This window comes from Colossoma macropomum, unplaced genomic scaffold (assembly GCF_904425465.1).
Source record: "Colossoma macropomum unplaced genomic scaffold, Colossoma_macropomum, whole genome shotgun sequence".
NCBI classification, from domain to species: domain Eukaryota; kingdom Metazoa; phylum Chordata; class Actinopteri; order Characiformes; family Serrasalmidae; genus Colossoma; species Colossoma macropomum.
Genome location: NW_023494790.1, coordinates 9,058,378 through 9,079,641, shown reverse-complemented (window position 1 = coordinate 9,079,641; position 21,264 = coordinate 9,058,378). Strand labels below are relative to the sequence as shown.

Sequence of the window (21,264 nt, the reverse complement as noted above, 5' to 3'; positions counted from 1 at the left end):
AACACAAAGAAAGAGAGAGAGAGAGAGAGAGAGGATGGATAATCTTGGAGTACACTAAAGATAAGTGAAGATAAGAAGGATTTGCCTTAGTACAGCAACTGGTACAGCGATTGCTTTCCTCAAAGCATTTGATCTGCTCACTTGTGCTGAACCAGGGAAAAATACCAGGCTGGAATTTGCTGCACACAGGGGCCAAATAAGATGCTGCAGGTAAGCAATATTCCAAGTAAATTCATTCATGCATGATACATTATGAAGGTTACTTTAACCCCTGAAATTCCCAGGCTTATTATGTACTAAAGCTCATTATTCAGTAACTAGATGCACTTTAATTCAAACTGGCTGAGCTGTTTTTAGGTTATAGGAGTGTGTAATCAAACTTTGGTCCCACTGGTGGGTCCAGATCATTTAAGGGATTAAATGCACAGATTGTGTTATATATGCGGAAACATGGACTTCACACACAACGTGGGAGGAGAAAATGGGTGGAGAATGGTGCATCTGGTTACATATCATGCTTGATTTATACAACAGTTGGTTTTTCCAACAACAGATAGTTCTGAAGACACAGTCTGTTTGGTTGAGAAGTGTTTTACCATGTTTTTTTCACAATAACCATCTCATTCCACTGAGCACCAGTTGCTAAGTAGACATTCTAGTTATGTTTCAGCTAACCACTACCGATTTTCTACTTTAGCACATAAAATGGACACATTTAGATTACTTCTCTCAGATAATATTTTAGCTGAAGCCTGTTTGGCCAGATTCTAAAGAAGAGTGTGACGGCAGGTCTACATCAAATTCTTAACCAGTTGTTGCCCCTCAGTAAGCTTTCGGTTGGCAGCTGTGACGGAACAACTGAACAAACTGAAATCAGTTAAAATGTAATAAGAATACAATTGATAAAACAGGATGGGCTGTGAAATTTACAAACTTTACAAGCTGACTGGCACAAAAAAAAGTTAAAAGTTTAAAAAAAAAGTTAATCTGAGAACTATTGAAAAAATATGAAATGAACCTGATATTGTGACAGTTTTACAGCTCTATCCTTAAATCAAAAAGCTACTTTTTTTCTGAAAAAATTGCCAATATTAAGGCATACTTGATACAATGTTAAGAGCATCTCAGTTTTCCTTTTTTTCTTTATTTTGCAGAACTTGTGCATAAAAGCAACACTTCTCATGAATAACATCACTTACATCATCAAAGCCATGATGTTGTTCACAACAACACACTCCCTCTCATGTAGTGTTGCTTAAATATATTACTGTTACCATTAGGAGCTCACTTATGGTCTTTACACACTGTGCATGGTTTATGAGAACATGATTTATACACCAAGTGTATTTTTTTCAGACAGGGAAAATGCAATTTTTAATCTTAATCCAATTTTTGAAAACTTTTCCACATGACATGGACCCACTCAACCAAATCACAGATGTCTCTCCTGTTGTCATGGCAACAACTAAGATGAGTCCCAGCAACTATGACTTTTTGACAAATATGTGGAGCTGCATCTCCAAAAGCAACTCAAACTTGAGTTACAGACAGCCAAGCTGTGTGGAAAGCACTCAAAGTTTCAGCTGCTGGATGAGTCAGTAAAACTGGTGATTTTGTGGCTAGTGTGTTCTTTTTTTTTCATAGCACATGGCAAAATTCCTAACAAAAAATAAATAAATAAAAATTGTGTACAGTTTTGATGCAAAAAATGGTGTCTTAAAATCTTTGTATTGTTTATTAACAATGCATTTTAAATTGGGGGCAGAAAGGAGGCACACGGCAGACTGTAGAAAGCACATATTACATGAATATAAATATAACAAAAATAACAGAGTCAAGTCCCAGATGTTTTAGGCAATTTAGAAATCTTGGCAGGACCCTTATTTTAGGTCCCGAAAAGAGCATTTGTCTTGGAAAAAAAGAAGATATGATCAAGTTAAAGCCTTAAACTCCATCATGCTTTGAAGAGTTTTCAAGAATGTTTTCCAACTACAACTTATTTTGTAAGTATTTGTAAGTATAAGGTTCAGTGATATATTAAAACTCAGGGAATTTAGAGCAAGATCACTTCTTTAAAGCCTCCACATACAACAATTTTAACTAACGATGAATAAAAGCCTTCTTCACTAGATTAACATTTGAATGGAATGGATGTTGTTTACAGTCCAGTCTCTTCAACTGGGCAAGATTCAACCTTTTATTTCTCCCTGCCTGTCTGAATTCGGGCGGATAACCGAGCCTTGTTTGGAAAGGTTAATTACGTTTGACTTTAGCCGTAGGCAGGGTATTGTCTGAGTGTCAAGCTGAATATGAATCCGCCATTTTCACCGGTGGAGGAAACAAGCTTCAATTTGGAAACAAAATTCAAATTTGCAATGCATTTGTCATATTTTTAAGTTAGCCATCTGGTCTGCATTCCATCAGACCGATTCCTTTCTGTGTAATTCAGTGTAATCTTTTAAGCAATACGAGCTCCAAATGGAGGAAAAGTCAAGGTATAAAACAGCTCCGGACACATAAAAACATAATGTGCTATATTTGTGCATTACTTCAGTGGCAGTTTCCGATTTAGAGAGACATTTGTTTTTTTTCAAAAGCTGGAAGCTTTTATGGACCATTAAAAAACTGAAAACAACCCCAAACTGCTCTGATGAGACCCATCAAAATAATTGTCCATTTCAGCCCAGATAACAACCACTGACGACTCCTTTAAGCGTAAAGGAGCAGCAGGACTGGTGTGGGTCTGACTGACCCTGATTTATAGGATATCCCTTCGAGAGGGAGAGTGTGTATGAGAGAGAGTGAAAGCAGGGAGGGGGAGAGCATGAAAGAACAGAAGAAAGAGAAGATCAAAAGATAGAAAGAGAGAAAGCAAGAGAAGAAAAAGTAAGAGAGAGAGAGAGAGAGGAAGAGATAAGCAGAGGTGAGAAGTCAGAGCTCATTCACACAGAGTGAATGAGTGATGTGAAGAGGGAGGTGTAGGATCCAGCAGATGGAAATCAGGCATGTGGGGGAGGTGTAGAGCTTTCCGCACTGAGTTGTGAATCATCAGCAGATCGTGAAATTCATTCGCACCGTGAGAAAGTTGTGATTACTACACCATCTAAAACACTGATTAAAGAAATAACTGTGCATTTCACTTCAGACTTAACTAAGGTGGCTATCGTGATTCTTTGTCATTGTTTCCTATTAAGGACTGTTGTATGATTAATTATGAAGAATATACAGACTGTTCAATGAGTGAAAAATCAGTCCCAGACCTGTGTGTGTGTGTGTGTGTGTGTGTGTGTGTGTGTGTGTGTGTGTGTATGAAAGAGTGGGAGGAGTGTTTGCTATTAATAATGAAAAATATATTGCTTGTAAATGACGACGACTACTACTACTACTACTACTACTACTACTACTAATAATAATAATAATAATAATTATTATTATTATTATTATTATTATTATTATTATTATTATTATAAACATGTTAATTAAATAGGTGCATGGTGGCCTTCAGTGGAAGCATCACCATCAAAGTAACATAGCACGTCATCCAATATGAGTTTCATAAGCTGCTGAATTCCCTAAGGCTCTGTCACACATGACAATATCATAAACAATGACAAAAATCAATTTAGATAGATAGATAGATAGATCTTACAGTCATGTAGTGGGGTAGACTGCCTATTTTCCTTTGTCTTCATTGTGTTGTCTGAGTGACTAGTGACAAAGATTCAATACATTTGTAGCCTAACACAGTGCTCTTGCCATGTATTTCTATTGTAACTTCCACTTAAAGAAACAATGTTAACCGGCTTTGTTTCCCTTCTTCTGCCTCAAAAGTGATCAATTTGATCACAATGACTTTTGTAAACTGCACAACCCCATTTCTAAAAAAGGTGGGACACTGTGCAAAATGTAAATAAAAACAAAATGAAATGATGTGCAAATCATTTAAACCCTATATTTAATTGAAAATAGTACAAAGACAACAAATCAAATGTTGAAACTACGAAATTTTATTGCTTTTTGAAAAATATATGCCCATTTTGATTTTGATGCCAACAACACGTTTCAAAAAAGTTGGGACTTGCATAGCTTGCAAAGCATCCCAACTTTTTTGGAAATGGGGTTGTAAAACTTCGCCATTTATGGGGTTAAGTGACATCTACATTTGGACCTCTAGGAAGATAACAGTTAATAAGTCCGGAAAATGTTGGGAAATGTGCAATCAATGATCATCATGCTTATTCATTGTTGTGATACGTAAGGGAAAACAGAAAAGCAATTGACTGTGTCAGGAGGACCATCCACAACTACATGGAGAAAGATATTACAGCAAGGCTGGAGTGCATAAACCCTCATTACAAAGATTAGTGCACATTTGAGAGTTCAGTGAAAAAATTGTGAAATGGTCAGATGAGTCATCCTTCACCATATTCTCCACAAGTGGGGGAGTGCATGTGCAACGCACACCAAAAGAACAGTACAGGCTGGAATGCTTGAGGCTGGGTCTGTTGGCTTTGTTCTCTATCGGGGGCATTTTGCTGAAATGGATTGGGTCCACTTGTCCACTTAGAGGGAAGGGTCACTGCAAATCAATATGAAGTTATTTTGACCAACCACTTTCATCCATTAAGGAAACATTGCTATTCTGATGGAAATGGCCTCTTCCAGAGATGGCAATGCCCCATACACAGGGCATGAGGGATCACTGAATGGTTTGATGAGTAGCAAAATAATGTAAATCATATGCCATGACCTTTGCAGTCACCAGCTCTCAACCCAATTGAACACCTAATGGAGATTTTAGACCAATGTATTAGACAGCACGCTCCACCACAATCATCAAAATAGCAGTTACAATGGTGTTTCTTTTGGAAGGAGGATGTTCTACCTTCCAGTACAGTTCCAGAAACTTATAGCATCCATACCCAAGTGCACTGAAACTGTTCTGTTGGCTCTGGTGATGCAACACCTTAGACACTTTATTAGAATTGTCTCATATAGTACTGCAAAGGTTTTAGACATCAGAGAAAATTATATTTAAAAAGCTATTTATCTGGACAGTAAGCATCTAATTGCTCTTTTAAAATTTTCCCAACCCCACTGCATGGCACCCTATATTATTTGTAGTTATCATCCAATACCTTGTTGCTAATCAACAATTTATTATGTTAAATCAAGTGTGCTAGTGATGGAATTAAATCTCTGCAATGGCTGGGGACATTAAGGAGCAATCTGGAACCAAATTTTGTTCTTTAAATTAGCTCACAATATATCAACTACTTAAAAAATAATTTTGTGTTTATTTATATTTATCGAATGATATTTGGTGTTTTTATGCACACAAACACACTTGCATACAAGATAGATAGGTTTAAACAGGATTCATCAGTTTTCTCAAAAGCTAAAAGCTATTGCTTAGTTTCAACATGTAAATGAGCTCCTAAATATTCAAGACCCACCAAAATGGACATGACAAAAACAAAAAGAAAACTAAAATTCTCAGAAACAGCACTACAAATTTTAAGGGAAGAAATGTAGACAAATAATGGTAAATTTTTTAGTAAACATGCTATTAAAATTGAATCACCAATTGAATCAACAAAATTTCTTTATTAGTAAACAGTGATAAATAAAAATCTAATTATAACATCTTAGAATTCAACTGTAATTGTAGAAATGACATTTTAGCAAGTAAGACTTCATTTCTCATTGGTAAGAATTCAAGTCTTTTACCAACTCATTATAATTACAGTAGCCATTTTTACTAACAAAGTTTAACATTTGGTCATTCTTTTCACACAATTAAAAATAATATTGCTGAAATTGCTAAAATGCTGAAATTCTAGTTTCTATGGCAAGCCTTTTTAGATTTTATTTGCTATTTTTCTTGACGTTAGGTTTTCAAGAATTCAGTTTGCACATGTGAAATTCAAAATTCATCCAATAATTTCAAAATTTTGAGCAGTAAAAACACTTTTGACTAGTAAGATAAGGTTTCACTAGTAAAAATAGAATTTTCACATGCATAAATTTCATTCTTTTGTAAAATCCATTATAAATTAAAAAAGATTAAAAGCCAACACTGCTTGCGATAAAATCAATTTGAACTTGTAATTAGAATCTTAACAAACTATTCTTTGCTTATTTGGATTACAAGCTAAATCTACTTTCCACACAAAGATAAGGATTCACTAGACACCAAATCTGACGCAGGAAGAAGAGGTTGTTTCAATGACAGCACCAGTTAAATCTAAAATCCTGCTTAAGCGAGTCTTCTTCCTCCTCGTCGGCAACAGCAGTTAACAAGTAACTGGGGAAAATTACCACCAAAGTTGATCAGGCGTCATTTTTTGTGGGATTGTGTTGTGTTATGGATCACTACCATCATTTGTAAATGAGGGAAAACCATGGCCACACTGCACATCACGCAAGGGGTAAAACATGACAGTGATCCTCGTTTATAACCACCATCACGCTATTTGCTCTTATTGTCAGGGTAAATCTGGCAGTGCGGTTTATGAATCTGGCCCAAATGCCATAGAAAGCACTAAGAATTCAGCAGTATTACCAGCTGTGGCAGAACTGCATCAGTAAAGCAGTTAGAGAGTCTGATGGAGAGTGTGATTTGTGACTGACTGTTCTGCTCCTCTGTGTGAAATAAAGGCTTGCTAGAGTTTCATTATTTACAGTGATGAAGCAAACCCTCCACTCAGGAGAAAAAAGAGACACTACTCGAAACACAATTATACCACCATCCTCCACTGGAACATCAACACTAAGCGAGTGAGGCCGGAATCACACACACATGCACACTTGGACGAACGCACACATGCAAATATACAGTGAAGGATGTGAACACACAAACAGACTCAGATATGGAGAGATGAATATGTAGGTACACAAACACACAGACATAGACACTTTGATGAGGGTCACTCTGCTGCTGCGTGTCACGTCTCCCCCCTCTGGGGAGACTGACTTGGACTCTTCCTATTCTTCGCACTTTCTCCTCCTCTCCCACACGCCTGCAACTTATGTTGATGTCATTAAGATTGCTTTATATAACCCTTTGTTTCCACCATGTGTTTGTGAGGTATGTTGACCCCTGCCTGCTAGCAACAATGAGTATGAGAATGCCCCTAATAAAGTTACTTTGTGCTTGCAACCTTCCTCAGACCCTACGTTACACTGTGTTCTCTGCACTGGCTCCCTGTAGCACTCTGCATCAGATTTAAAGCCTTGATGTTTGCCTATGAAGCTTTGACATGCCTACGAAGCTTTGACATGTGCCTCAAGCCCTTTGAGGTTCAAGTACTGCACAGCTTGACTTGCTATCCTTAAAGATGCATAAAAGAAAAGCATCAAGACACTTCTCTGTCCTGGCACCCAAGTGGTGGACTGAAGTTAAACTAGATGTCCCTCTCTGTGTTTTAGCACCAACTGAACTGAATATCTTTTCATGAACATGCACATATATAGGGTAGGACATATATAGACACCATTTGGGGAACCCAAAAGGCCTCAGGGTCTTATTGTTAAGTTTTGATTGGAAACAAGAGTTAAAATCTTGAAATGACCAAGGGAAGATTATCCATCCATTTTTTTTTGTTTGTTCACTTCTAAGCCAAGTGAGCTCTCCCACTGGTTAGACCTGCAGGAGCTGCACTGAAGTCCTAACTTGTCTGATTAACCATTAACATAATTAGGAACTGACAGTGGAATCCGTCACGTTTTGACATCCAACGCTGATCAATTTTTTGAGACAAAAATGCCACTTTCGTTCCTTCCAGAAGTCTTATATATGTTACTGATTAAAGTATGAGTGTTCATCTGGCTGAATACTGAATAACTGTCCTAAATGTAGTCAGCAACACATTTTTTCCATTACAATACATAAAAAGTAACATATATTCAGATTTAGAATACATTTTGGAATACATATCGAGAAGGGAAAAACATCGGAAAAACTCTTCTAATTCTTCTGTTACAGTTTTTATCATGTGCTTGAACACAAATTAGAATATCTGAAGCCCAAGTGTTTTTTACTTGTGACATTGTAGCAAAGTTCAGATTTCACCGCATCTCTCTCATTACAAACTGTCTATATACCTTTTGCAGAACACAATGCATTTCTCCCTCTTTAATCACAAATATCATGATAATCTCTCATGAAATCGTTTTCCAAGATGAAAGTAGAAATTGCATACACTTAGAAATGAGTTACAGATCTCTGACTGCAACACAATAGGCATTACAGAGCCTGTCTCTACACTCCTACATTAGTGAATGATGAAGAAAAAAATAATCAAAATGTCATTCCCCATGCATTTCATATCATAAATATAATATAAATATGTAGAGACAGACATGCATGTCTGATAATATATAAATCGTGTATTCATGTTTTACTTCATGCAGTAAAGCCACACAGTAATGGTTTGTATGAACTGGCTACAGCTGCCAGCGTTCAGCCAATGAGCTTCAAACCAGTGATTATAGGCCACGTGTTTTATGATAAAGCAAGCTGAAAGAAGAGGAGTGTACGTAGAGGAACAGTAGATGTCTCTGGTCTGTGTTGGCCCTTTATTATCATGGTGAAGTCATTCAAGCTTCATTCCAGAAGTAATACATTTTTGAATATGATTTTGAAGGGTCCATGAGCTCAGTCTGCATCAGCAGATCGCAGTTTCTTTTTTTCTTTTTTATTTTTGTGCCTGAATGGAGATGAGAGACAGTATACTGCACATTTATTTATTTATTTATTTATTTATTTATTTATTTATCAAACACAAATATTTTAAATAAGTCTTTTGTTGTCTGTTGTTTGGAGTTCATTTTGTTTTTTACATTCTTGGTGTATCACTTTTTTTTCTTATGTAAACATTAAAATCCACAGATAATAAAGTTATCAATTAATGCATCTTCTGCATCTTCTTTACTCCAAAGACAGCAGCAAACTCACTGTGACAACTGTGTTCTCAATTTCTCTTTGCAGTGTGAGAAACCTGATTTGTAGTAATTCACATAGTAAGTGGGTCAGGAATTTTTCCCTTTTAAGAGTATATTCATGGTTTTCAAGCCAGAGGTTTATTTTGCTCTCAACATGGGAGAATTTTCTAAAATTGTGAAAGTGTGTGAGACTGTAAACTGTAAAAAAAACTGAATAGATAAGTTACAGTTATATAAATTGGCTTTAATAGATTTTGTATAAATTCTGTGTAGTAAACCAGAGTTACCTGTTACACATCCCTCTGCTAATAAACACTGTCTCCAGCCTGTACATCAGTAAAGACAATGCTGCTTTCTACTGTTGATTAACTATCATGCTCTATATAGTTCACACAGTTGCTTAATGTAGACGTAACTATGCATTTTCTGTCAGCTATCACTATATGTTTTTCTTTTGTTTTGAACAGGTATCTATTGGACTTCTGTGGTTTTCTGTAAGATCCATGTTATCTGCTTTGAAAAGGTACATGAACAATCAATGAAAGCAATGAGAATGTGTTAACTCACATGCAAAAGGACACTTTTGCTTTGCCCAGAAAGTGAAAAGGAAGATTAAGTTCACCTCAGTTTCATTAAATGTGTTTTAGCAATTAAGAAAAACTGTAATATGGTTCATGAAAAATTCACTTGCTTCAGTCTACTGCTGTTCCCACATTCCCACTACTGTCTGTGAACTAAGCAAACAATTTGCAATATTACAATAATAATAGTGAATAAATAAGCATTGATGGTATTATATCTTTTACATTTATTTAAGTGTTCTAAAAAATATTTCCCTAAAATTTAGAAGGAAAATGTACTCTGAATACTGGCTTTGCAAAATGTAGCATAGACTGTATGCAGTTATTTCATTTCTGTATTTTGAATTCTTGTATTCCATTACATACAAACCCAGGGCACAGAGAGCCAGAGCTGTAAGTCATGAGTTTGTGAGAGATGTGCTGATTTTAGCATGCAGTTAAAATTAGACAGTCTGTGCAAAACTTACTGAAAGAAAACAAAAAAACTCTTCTGCAAGTACATATCACACTTCAAACCGCAGCATCTGCTGCTCAAGCAACCCCATTAGCAAGATGCTAACAAAAAAAACGTTCCACTTGCTTTTTATACTATGGTAATGATGACTAGTTGACTAGTTAATGGCTTTTTTTTTAATTCACTAAAACCTGCGCACATATACACACTGTGTGTTCTGCCTGTTACCTGCAGGCAGCTGAGCACAGGTATCTCACAGTGATTAACACTGCAGTAAAGAGAAGTAGGCATGCTTTCATTAAAATGCTTAATGATGCATGAATTGACGGTACACATCTGTTCAGAAGTGTTTTTAAAAACACATTCAAGCACGAGCACACACACACACACACACACACACACACACACACACACACACACACACCCTTCCTCCCTAATTTCTCAGAGGTCTGAGCAGACAGCTTGTTTCCGTATCTACAAACGAATCTCATTAATGGTTGTTTCACTCATTATGGAGAGACACAGTGTTATTGTTTGTATCTGCCATACTGTATCTGCATCTTTTCTGCATTAGGGTCGCAGGCAGAGCAGAGCAGAGCAGAAGGGATGGGTGGGGTCAGCCTTGCAGGCATTTCTCTCATAAATCCTAAATGATCAGCTTGTCCTTGGCATGATAAGATCAGCCCATTAACAAGCTCCAGAGATAGGATGCATGCTAGCATAAGGGGATGTGATTACCAGTTTGCTAAATAATGCAAAAGTCAGGATCAAAGAGACAGATTAGCTGAGTCATCTAACAAGAACGAACCATTAACACATGCATGTAACATGTCTCTCTCTCTCTCTCGGCCATGAGCTACACTGTAAATCCAAACATTTAAGGACTGCAGTGTATAATACTGTTTAGTTCCTCTAGTGTTTCTCTCTTGTTTGTCATTTTCATTATTTATTTATTTATTTTTTTTTATTTTACACATTTGTCCATTATGAAGTCATATTCACAAATTAATTAACACATGATACTAAACAGAGCCCTGCCTGCCAAAATAACACATGTTCTTTGCAAAATGGTTCTTTGCAAAATCTCACAAAGCACTAAACACAAGACACAAAAGCAAACTTTTCTGTCAAACATTGTATCTTCAGTTGAGTAAATTTCTTCAGTCAGTCACTAAATAACACTCATACACAAATAACACTAATGCAGGTTTTAAGTAGAACATATTTAGCCTTTGTTAGTGCTGTATGTCTGTGGTAATTCTAGAATGTGCCAAAGTATTACAATATCACAAAGCAGAATCATGTTTTTTTTTCTTTTGCTTTTTTTTTCTTCTTTTCTCTGGTAGCTTTACCAGAAATCCTTTTCAGTGCAATGTACTGTATACACTGCATTGAACTAAAAAAAAATAATAATAAATAAATGATAAAAATAAAATAAATGAATTATGCATACTGTTTTTTTCTTTATTTCCACACACCTGAAACAAAGGCAGGAGTGCTGGAGGGCAACACTGGGTGTTGTAACATGAACCAGAGGCCTGAGTATTTGTCAGTAGTGGGATAGACTGTGCTGGAGGGTCCCAAAGTGAAGGCCTTGGCATACATGTTATATGGAACTTAAATTTCCTGTTAAATTCATGCAATAATTATTCCATGTCATCACTTGTGGCATGTTAATGATGGAAAATGGAAAAAAGGATCCAACCCTGTGTAAATACATTGCAGCATCCATTGTACAGATTTTTTTTAAAATCTCTGTAGGTAAGTCTGACATTTTTTTTCCCACTGTTTCAACTTTGTTACTAAAAAAACAGAAAAGCATAATTGTTTCTGAAAATCTTTTTTTTTTTTTCTTTTTTGCAGTAAATTGCTTTGACTTGCATGGTTACGGTGTTCCTGGAAGATTCGATTGTCTGATATTTATTTATTTATTTATTTATTTATTTATTTATTTATTTATTTATTTATTTATTTATTTTCTGAATTTTTCGAATTGTTTGAATTTCAAAAGCCTTTCATTATGTAAATCAGCTTTATATAATGACAGTTTTACATATTCATCATCTGATAAATACTTCTATCACCTCAATTATACATACTTACAATCAGCAACTGATGATGACTGATTGCTGAGTTGACAGTTGTGCACTATGTGGTTCACAATGGTGCTGAATGTATATTATAACCATGGGAGTATTTTTATTTGTGCATAAATGATTTTATGTTTTACAAAATAATACAATTAACTGTTGTATATTTGACTGAGATTTGTGTTAAATGTTTTGAAAAAGTGTTATGAATGAATCAAAGCAAAGAAAAATTGCTGACATATAACACAAAAAAGTGACAAAGATTAAGTTGACCTCAGTTTTGTTAATTTTGTGTTAGCAATCAAGACTTTATCTTTTACTTAACCTTATTTCACATAGAAATAGGCTGAATAATCTTAATATTCCCAAAACAATGTCATAATGAGCAATATAAGATGCACTAACAAGATAATTTTACTTGTCAAGATACAGTCATATGCAAAAGTTTAAAAATCCCTGCTATTGATTGATGTGAAAATAAGTGAATACATCCTCTACAGTGAACAAACTTATTTATTTATTACATTTTAGCACAGGATTTCTATTCATTTGCTGAGTTTAACATACTGGAAAAAAAATGAAATATATGGCACAACCTTTTGTACCAACACATTAAATTCAGTAAATAAATAGTAATTATGCATTAAAATGAAGAAGTGTGTTCTCAGTGGAGGATGTGTTAATATATTTTCACTTAGAAAATCAACAAAACCTAATTTGACTAGAGGTGCCCAAACATTCGTATATGACATTTTTACAGTGAAACTAAAAATATGTAGCCTAAGCAGGATGTAGTGAGCTGGGTTTCTTGTCAAGGTGAATGGCTTTGATTTAACATGAACCTCTTCATGAGAAAAGCGGAGTGACAGCTACTGCTTAAGCTTCATCCGGCAGGTAACAGATGAGATGATTACATAAGTGGGTGAATGGATGTGGAGAGACAGAAGGACATCACCAGAGCTGAAAGGTCACACAGACACACACATGCCTGCGGTTCACTTAAGCACCTGACATTTTCCCCTGGCTCTGACACATTTTGAGGATAAAAAAGGACAAATTTGCTCTTAAAGGCTTAGCCTTGCCTGCCTTTCTCCACCCTCAGCTGGAGAACCTTCTGAAGGGGTCGATTGGCAAATCTAACTCACCGCAAAAGTTAAGAGAGCTGGAGGACCTTTTGATGTGAGAGGTGATTTGATGGAGAGTGATGAAGACATTATCTGTAATCTATTGTTATAAAGACTTCAGAAACCCCTCTGAAAGAGGCTCAAAGTTCTGAATGGGAGACCGAAGCTGAGAGAGAGAGACTTATAAAAGGCTGTTTGAGGGATGGTGACCGAATGTGGACTGTGTGCCCTCAGTGAGTGCTGGGGCGGTGAGGTCAAAACTACTATCACTCAAACCCTTCAGGCAGACAAATTTCTTGTATGTACAAACATATTTGGCCAGTAAAGCCTGATTTTGATTCTGACTTTGAGTGAGGAATTGTTTACGAATTGTTTCAGGATTTTATGCTTCCTTTTAAGATGAATAAATATAAACCTTGCATTTCCAAACTGGTAACTGTACAAAACATTTTAAATTAAATGTAAGGTAAAGTAAAAACATTTTCTTCCAAGAAATTTTGACCATGAACTCTGAAGTCATTCTGTGGTCATCATCATGCCCATTTTAGGAACTCTGGGTCTAAAAATATTACTCTACAAGGGTAATAAATGGCATTTTTGAAAATTGCTGCTATCACATCCTCTGGTAAATATATATATATATATATATATATATATATATATATATATATATATATATATATATATATATATATATATATATATATATATATATACACTGCTGCACATTGAACTGACACCAGAAGACTCGCAACCTCACTATAATAAGCCACACAAACCAGCAAGCTTTGTTAACTGTGGTAGTTACATTGCTCTGGCAGCAGTAGCCAAATGTTTGAGTAGCTGATTTTGATGTTTAGAGTTTTAAAGGAATAACTTGACCAAACACACTAAAATGGCTAATGATGAATAAAAGCCTGGTAGAAATCAATTAGTACGATGTGATTTGCATAATGCAATTATAATGCCAACTATTCACTTTAATTTATTGTTAGCATGATTTGGCAAACTTTACATGGAACTGTTTTAATGCTTCCAATTGGATTGACTTATCAAACATCCTAAAACTTTTTTTTTGTTTTAGTTATAGATCTGAACAATAAATATGTAGGTAGTACTGCATGTGTGACTTTAATAAATATCCAGAAAAAAAGAACACTTTTGTTTATGTTCTGCCTCATTAAAAGATGCACACATATTTGTCTCTTTCACAGAACAACAGCTGCATATTGCTCAAGAGAATAGTTTCCAAACTTGATTGCACAGCAAAGACAAAAAAAAGTTATATGAAGTATTTGGTTCATTTTGACATTTTTTTTTCTTTCACAAAAAGGCAAGAAAAGCACACTCAAGAGTTAATCACATTCTTCTGGCCATGTCAGTAATGCAGTTGTTCAGTTCAGGCGCAGCTGGCAGTGAATGACTGACAAGTGAACTATTAAAAATGCCTGAACTGCTGTGTATACCCTAAATGGCATTTTATTTCTGTGCGAGGTGGATATGTGCTCCTCAGTAATCAGCACACAGAGCTGCATATATTTCAGTCATTTGCATAATCTGTGAGCTAACATGATTCTGATATTGTTCAACTGGAACACTATAAACTCATAATGTGGCTATTATGCATTGCTTACATTTCCAATACTTTCTTATTGTATTCCTTTAACCCCTTAACATCCCAGGCTTATTACACACTAATGCTTATTATTCAGTAACTACAGGGACTTCAGTCCAAACTGGTTGAGCTATTCTAAGGTTATAGAAGTGTGTAATATAACTGGTCGTTTAAGAGTTTAACTACAGTGCCCACAGAAAATATTTGGTCTTTTTTGACATACTTAAAAAAGCATTAAGTTCATTTTGTTAGGAAACAAAAAGTTAAACTAAGTGGTATTTATTTTAAACAGACTATCCCAAGACTAATTTTCTTTTTTTCCAAAGTATTCTTTCAAAAGGCAGCTGGGGAGTTCAATTTCAGATTGTTTTCTTTACAGACGTCTGCAGGTTTGCTTCCAAATGTCTTTGTACAATTCTAAGTTCATGAACCCATCACTAAATACAAGCTAAGAGCCTCTGCTCTTTACAGCCCTCTTAGCACAGTCTGGTCAGAGTTCTTCTCCAGGCTTTTTCCAAACAAAGAGTCTACCATCAGTTTGATGTTGTGATGAAAGTGTTTTTTCTTTGAAATAAAATCATTTAAACATTTTATGAAGTAACTTAAAGAATTTCACCAAAGTTTACAAATGGTTAGTGTTCACATACTTTTTCTGCTCCCTGTACATAAAATAGTTTATTTACCTACTATGGACTGAAAATGTTCCACCAGCCAACAGCAACCTGTGGGCAGAGTCCTGTGTCCGCTGATGAAAGACTAGAGGATGACCAACACAAACTGTGCAGCTGCAGATAAGCTATCCTATCCGACTTTACATCTACAAGGTGGACCGACAAGGTAAAAGTGCCTAATAGAGTGGACAGTGAGTGGACACAGTGTTTAAAAACTCCAGCAGCACTGCTGTATCTGATCCACTCATGCCAGCGCAACACACACTAACACAAAACCACCACATCAGTGCTACTGCAGTGCTGAGCATGATCAATCATGCAAACAATATGTGCACTGTGGTGGCCCTGTAAGGGCCCTGATCATTGAAGAACATGGTGAAAGAGGGTTAACAAAGTACGCAGAAAAGCTACATTCCGTAATCATATAACTGCAAGGTACAACTATATGGTAAGTGGACTTGATAAACAGACACAGAGTCTAGGTACAAGATGGTATACTTGTGGCCAGTGACCATAGACCACTGATGTCATGTCATCATTCTGTAGTCAGCATCAACATTTTGTCCTATGAACATTTGTCTCTCAAATATTACTGGGTCCTCTGAATTATGAGGTTGTTAAAGAGTAAAAATATGAACATTGCTACATGTAAGCTAATGCTACTGCACACTAAATTGATGTCATTAGATTGTCAGCTTCCTAAAAAAAAAAGTACCAGTGTGGTCGCCCTACAAGCTGACCTGCATTAAGGCTACACTGCTCAACATGACTAGACTGAAAATGGTTTTCACCTCTTTTAATACGCTTAATATTCCGGTCTTCCTTGAATAAGGCTGACAAACCACAAAGACATACGACCACCATAGCCCACGTTCTAACAATTTATCCTATGCATCGCGCAGTCTTACCAAACATGCGCATATGATTAGCACAGCTTTAAACCTTTCATTGTGTTTTTAATGATAATATCACTACATACCCCTGATAAGCTGATTTAGGCAAACAAAGTAGTATTTTTTTATAATGCTGGTAACATTTTCTGATAAGGACATTTGCCAATTTATTAATTGAATTTTTTAAAATGGTGCAGCGGTTATATTCTGGCACCTTAGACATTGTATAATTGCTGCATCATTTATGGTGAAATGGGAAAATTCAAATAAGAAGCTGGCAAATAAGAAGCTGATGGATGTATTATTATTATATTTTTTTTTTTGAGTGATATAAAGTATTCTATGTACAGGTTTTATGTATAGAGCTACCTACAAATATGAGCTACAGCACAACATTTTGACAAGCCTTAATTTCTTGTTGCTTATTGATGTCAAATTGATGTGCAACAGCATTAACTTTCATGCAGCAATATTAGTATTGTGACTGACAACCTCATAATTCAGAGGATCCAGTGATATGCACAGGAAAAATGTACAAAGGACAAAACATATTGGGTTCTGAGCATTTTTATTCACTACAGGGTGTGACAGGTGATTTATAGAAAACTCCATTCATTCTGTCCATAGACAATTCGAGCTTAGACCAGGAGTTCCGAATATGGGCATAACGTGAACTACTGAATGATTCACAACTTCAGTGGTCTACTATACCCTACAGTAAGTTTAACAGCATGTTGCTCCACAGATGCTACAACATGTCTTGGTAATTGGCAGCAAAAGGCAGTCATGCTGCATTTAATCCTCTAAGGCTGAGACAAAACCCAGACTGTTTCTGCTATCTAAACTAGTAATTAGCCAAATAATGATGTTATGGCAATTGAAATATAAAGAATATAAAGAATCTACCAAAGCTGAAAATAGCTGATTTTCATTTCCACAGAGCAAAAATATAAATATAAATGTTGTTGTTGCTCTCATTAATCCAATTCAAATTGCTTTCAGAATCGGCTTGTGCGTTCACTTCGAAAATTTCACAGTGCATCTAACAAAAAAGGCTGTATGGTGCTTCTATAGCATAGTGATAGAAAACACAGTAACATACAGGAAGCTTGAATTATACACACTAATACATTTTACCATAGCAAACGTGGTCATGCGAATGTTGTTACATGGCACTCGTCAGATTTTAGTGAGTTAAAGGGTCTTTGAGATGTTATTTTTATTTCATGAATTCATAAGTTATTGAGATGGCACAAAGGCCTACATGATCACTACAATGAAAGGATTTTCAAAGACATTGGCTTCTTCCATTCGAGTTCTGCGACTAGGTTCATCAAGGTCCTTTTTTCTTTTTCAGATTCACATTAATGAGCAGTTCACACTGGTTTTATATTCCTCTCATACCACAGCCATGACCATCGTTTTCAACCCTTACAGCCACAGGTGCAGTGGGGACATTTTGACCCAGCAGGCTTCTAATTATCAGTTTTCATTATCAGTATCTCTTCCATGCATTGCCCATTTTTTCCTAGAACTATGCATGTTTGGAAGATCTACTTTGTTATTCAGAAACATTCTCATTAGACACTATTCAGAATGAATATCAGTCTAGAGTGCTTAGATGTTGTACTGCATATTCAATAAATATCCTCCACTATAATTTATAATTCACAATACAAAACCTCCCTTTTGTGAAGTGAACATTTTGGGAAATGTGATGTCTTTTTTTCTCCTTTTAGTTTTTTTTTCTCTATTTTTTAATAAAACAAAAGTCAGTCACAGCTGCCTCTATGACCTGCAGACAGTATGTAGGTCATTTTGGATTTCAACAGCATGACAAAGCTGACCTTTAGTTTAGAATCACTGGAGAACACTTTGTTAAAATATTCATTTACCTGCAAGGTATCTGACTCAGAGGAGCCTTCCATCATCAAAGCAACATAACAAATGCCATTGCTTCTTTACATTCTGGCATTTTGATTGCTCTTGTGGTCATTTGAAAGCAATTTCATTTGCATTCAGTGTTAATGTTTTTCTTTGCTTAGAAGATGACAAAAATGCATGCTTTCACTAATTAGACTGCATTCTTTAAGGTGAATGGTTCAACCCTTTAGCAACCACTACTTTTGGCAGTGAGCTGTGAGTTGGGCAGTCAGCACACTCCTACTAGCCTGCTGAGCTACTAGAACTACTCCATGATATTGTGTGGGCAGCGGTTTGGAAAGATGGTAGCCTTCATGCGCTTCAGAAGAAAGCATGTGCTAGCCTTCACTCTGACAGCTTTGTGGAGCTCCATGTGATGGGAGAAAGCTGCAGCAGTGGGGGTCGGCTACAACTCACTGGGAAAAAAGGGGCAAAGAGAGAAACAGGAGGGGGGTTTGTAGGAGGAGAGTGTGTAAGATGGGAACACATTCTTGTCGACACCTAGTACAAAATCTTATAGTAATGCAGTTCAGCTCTATTTTATCTAACACATAACCGGAAATACATTCCTTAAATGAGACTTTAAAGGGAATTCTACTGATTTTTCAAAAAGTCTGCATATTCAAAAAGTCATTTAGAGAGTTCTGATTTGAAATGGTGCATTATGGGGAAACTTACTGATTCAGGTTTCTTTACTATGATGGTGGGAGAAACCAGGGGTCCAAATGTTTACAACACATACACCAATATGCCAAAACATGACTAATATGCTGTTGATCATCGGTGTGCCACCAAAATAGCCCCGACCTGCTGAGGCATGGACTCTACAAGATCTCAGAAGGTGCCCTATTAAATCTGACACCAAGATGTTAGCAGCAGATCCTTTAAGTCCTGTAAGTTGTGAGGCAGAGCCACCACAGTTAGGGTTAGCACATCACACAGATGCTCAATCAGATTGAGATTTGACGAATGAACTCTTTATGAACTCTTCATCATGTTCCTCAAAGCATTCCCGAACAATGTGTCCAGTGTGGCAGGGTTATCTTGCTGAAAAAGGCCACTGTCATCGAATACCATTGTCATGAAGGGGAACATGGGCACTCGATCCATGGCTGTGCAGCCCCATATGCAGTAGGGTGAGATGCACTGTATGTTGTGACAAATTCTTCCTGTAGCCATCATTAAAAGTTTATATGACTTGTGCCACAGTAGCCCTTGTTCTTTGGGAGATGATCTGGCCCAGTTGCCTGGCCTTGGTGATTTGGCCCTTGTCAAAGTCAGTAAGGGCTTTAGACCTGCCAATTTTGTGTAACAGTTATTCTTTAATGCAGCTTTTAGAGGTATTAAATGCTTCAGATGTCTGGTTCCTGTCACCGCCATTGTAAAGAAGTCTGGTTTGTCAAATTTCTCTAGAACAGCTTATTTTACACATCAAACCAGTCTGAATGACTTTGCTTGCATCTTAGGAATTTAAATAAGCAGAAAAGAGAGTTCCTCTTCAAATCATTGACTTTGTCCATTTTAAAATCTGCCAGGTAAGCCATGTGCATGTCCATGTTGGCCATGGATCAACATGTGTTTTCTATCACTATATAAAGCAACATGTGCCGCCTTGATTGTTGCATACAATGCAGTAGTTTCTGAGTGACCATGTGCATGCACTCAGTACATAATTCACATCACTAAGGGCTTTTTGATTTGTTCCATCAGAAGTTGTATTGCTCATAATGCTAGCTTAGTGACACAAAATAAAAATGCATGAATTGTGTGGTCATTTTGCCTCATATCTGAAAGAAAACATGGTTAAAACAAACACAATCAGCAACTGGTACTTAGAAGAGACAAGGATGGGACAGGTTTACTGCGCCGCTCTCATCTTTCTCTACGTCTCTTTCACATTATGGCTGGCACCGGATAAATTTGCAATCTGTAATAAAAATGGACGTTTCAATTTTTTTAGCCAAGAAGGAGAAGAATAAGAAGCAGAGAGTGATAAAGGAACAGCCTGTGGCAAAGTTAGCTATTAAAAGACAATCCATCAGGAGATGTGTTCTCTGGTGAGAATTCAATCTAAATCAATTAAGCCTCAGTAGGACAAGCTGTCGTCTCCCTCATTATTTTCCACAGAGCCCCACGCAGTACGAGCAGGTGCTGTTTCACCGCCTTACACAATCGGGCTCATTTCCGCTCCTTTTAACAGTACGAGTGGAGGAAGTCTCTGAATGATTTTACAGTAAATAAAGGACAAAGAACCTGATACTATGGGTTCTGTAAAGGTTATTAAGCCTGCAGCCTGCAACAGGAGGTGTAGTAGGAGTTTCTTTAGCATAACATCTTAATGACAGCTGTTTTCCTAATCTGAATGCATCTGTATGCATAGGTCAACATATGCCTGTGCAAATTAAAGAGTATCTTTTAGCTAATGTAATGCAGACACTAATCCATCAGTACAGCCTCATCTCTCAGCTCCTCACTGCAGAGCATCACCCATGAGAAGGATAAATCTTCTTCTGTCTGTCGGGGAGTTGTGTAATCTCATATCGTGTTTGTAACAAATACTAAACTAAAGCCTTAAAATGGCAGTGATGCGAGCGTCTGTTTCATTTCATAAGAACTTGTGATGTTACTAGCCCCCCACCTTCCGTTTCAGACGACACGCTGCCAAAACTTTGAGAAACAAAGGGAGGAAAAATGTGACCCAGTTGAGTCCCACGGCACATCAAACGATGAGCTCCATATCAAAATCAATGAGAGAAGACGTGCGGTGCATCTGTTGAGAGATGCGAGCACTTCGGCTTTCCAGTTTGGCGCCTCCCCCCCTTAGAACCCCGCTGCTTCACACTGCTACAGGAGAAAAGACACTTCCTCTGCGGAAGTGTCCTGAACTCCCCTGCGAAATCTAAACGGAGGGCCCCACAGGCAAGAGGCGTTGTCGAAGAGATGAATGGAATGTTAAGAGCTGTACTT

The 21,264-nt window shown here is 36.7% G+C and overlaps 1 protein-coding gene across 1 annotated transcript in view; it reads right to left on the bottom strand.

Moving 5' to 3' along the window:
- The window catches only part of LOC118809092 (transcription elongation regulator 1-like protein), a 128,862-nt gene that overhangs the window by 22,311 nt on the left and 85,287 nt on the right, over positions 1-21,264 (bottom strand). The gene's annotated exons all lie outside the window — the stretch shown is intronic.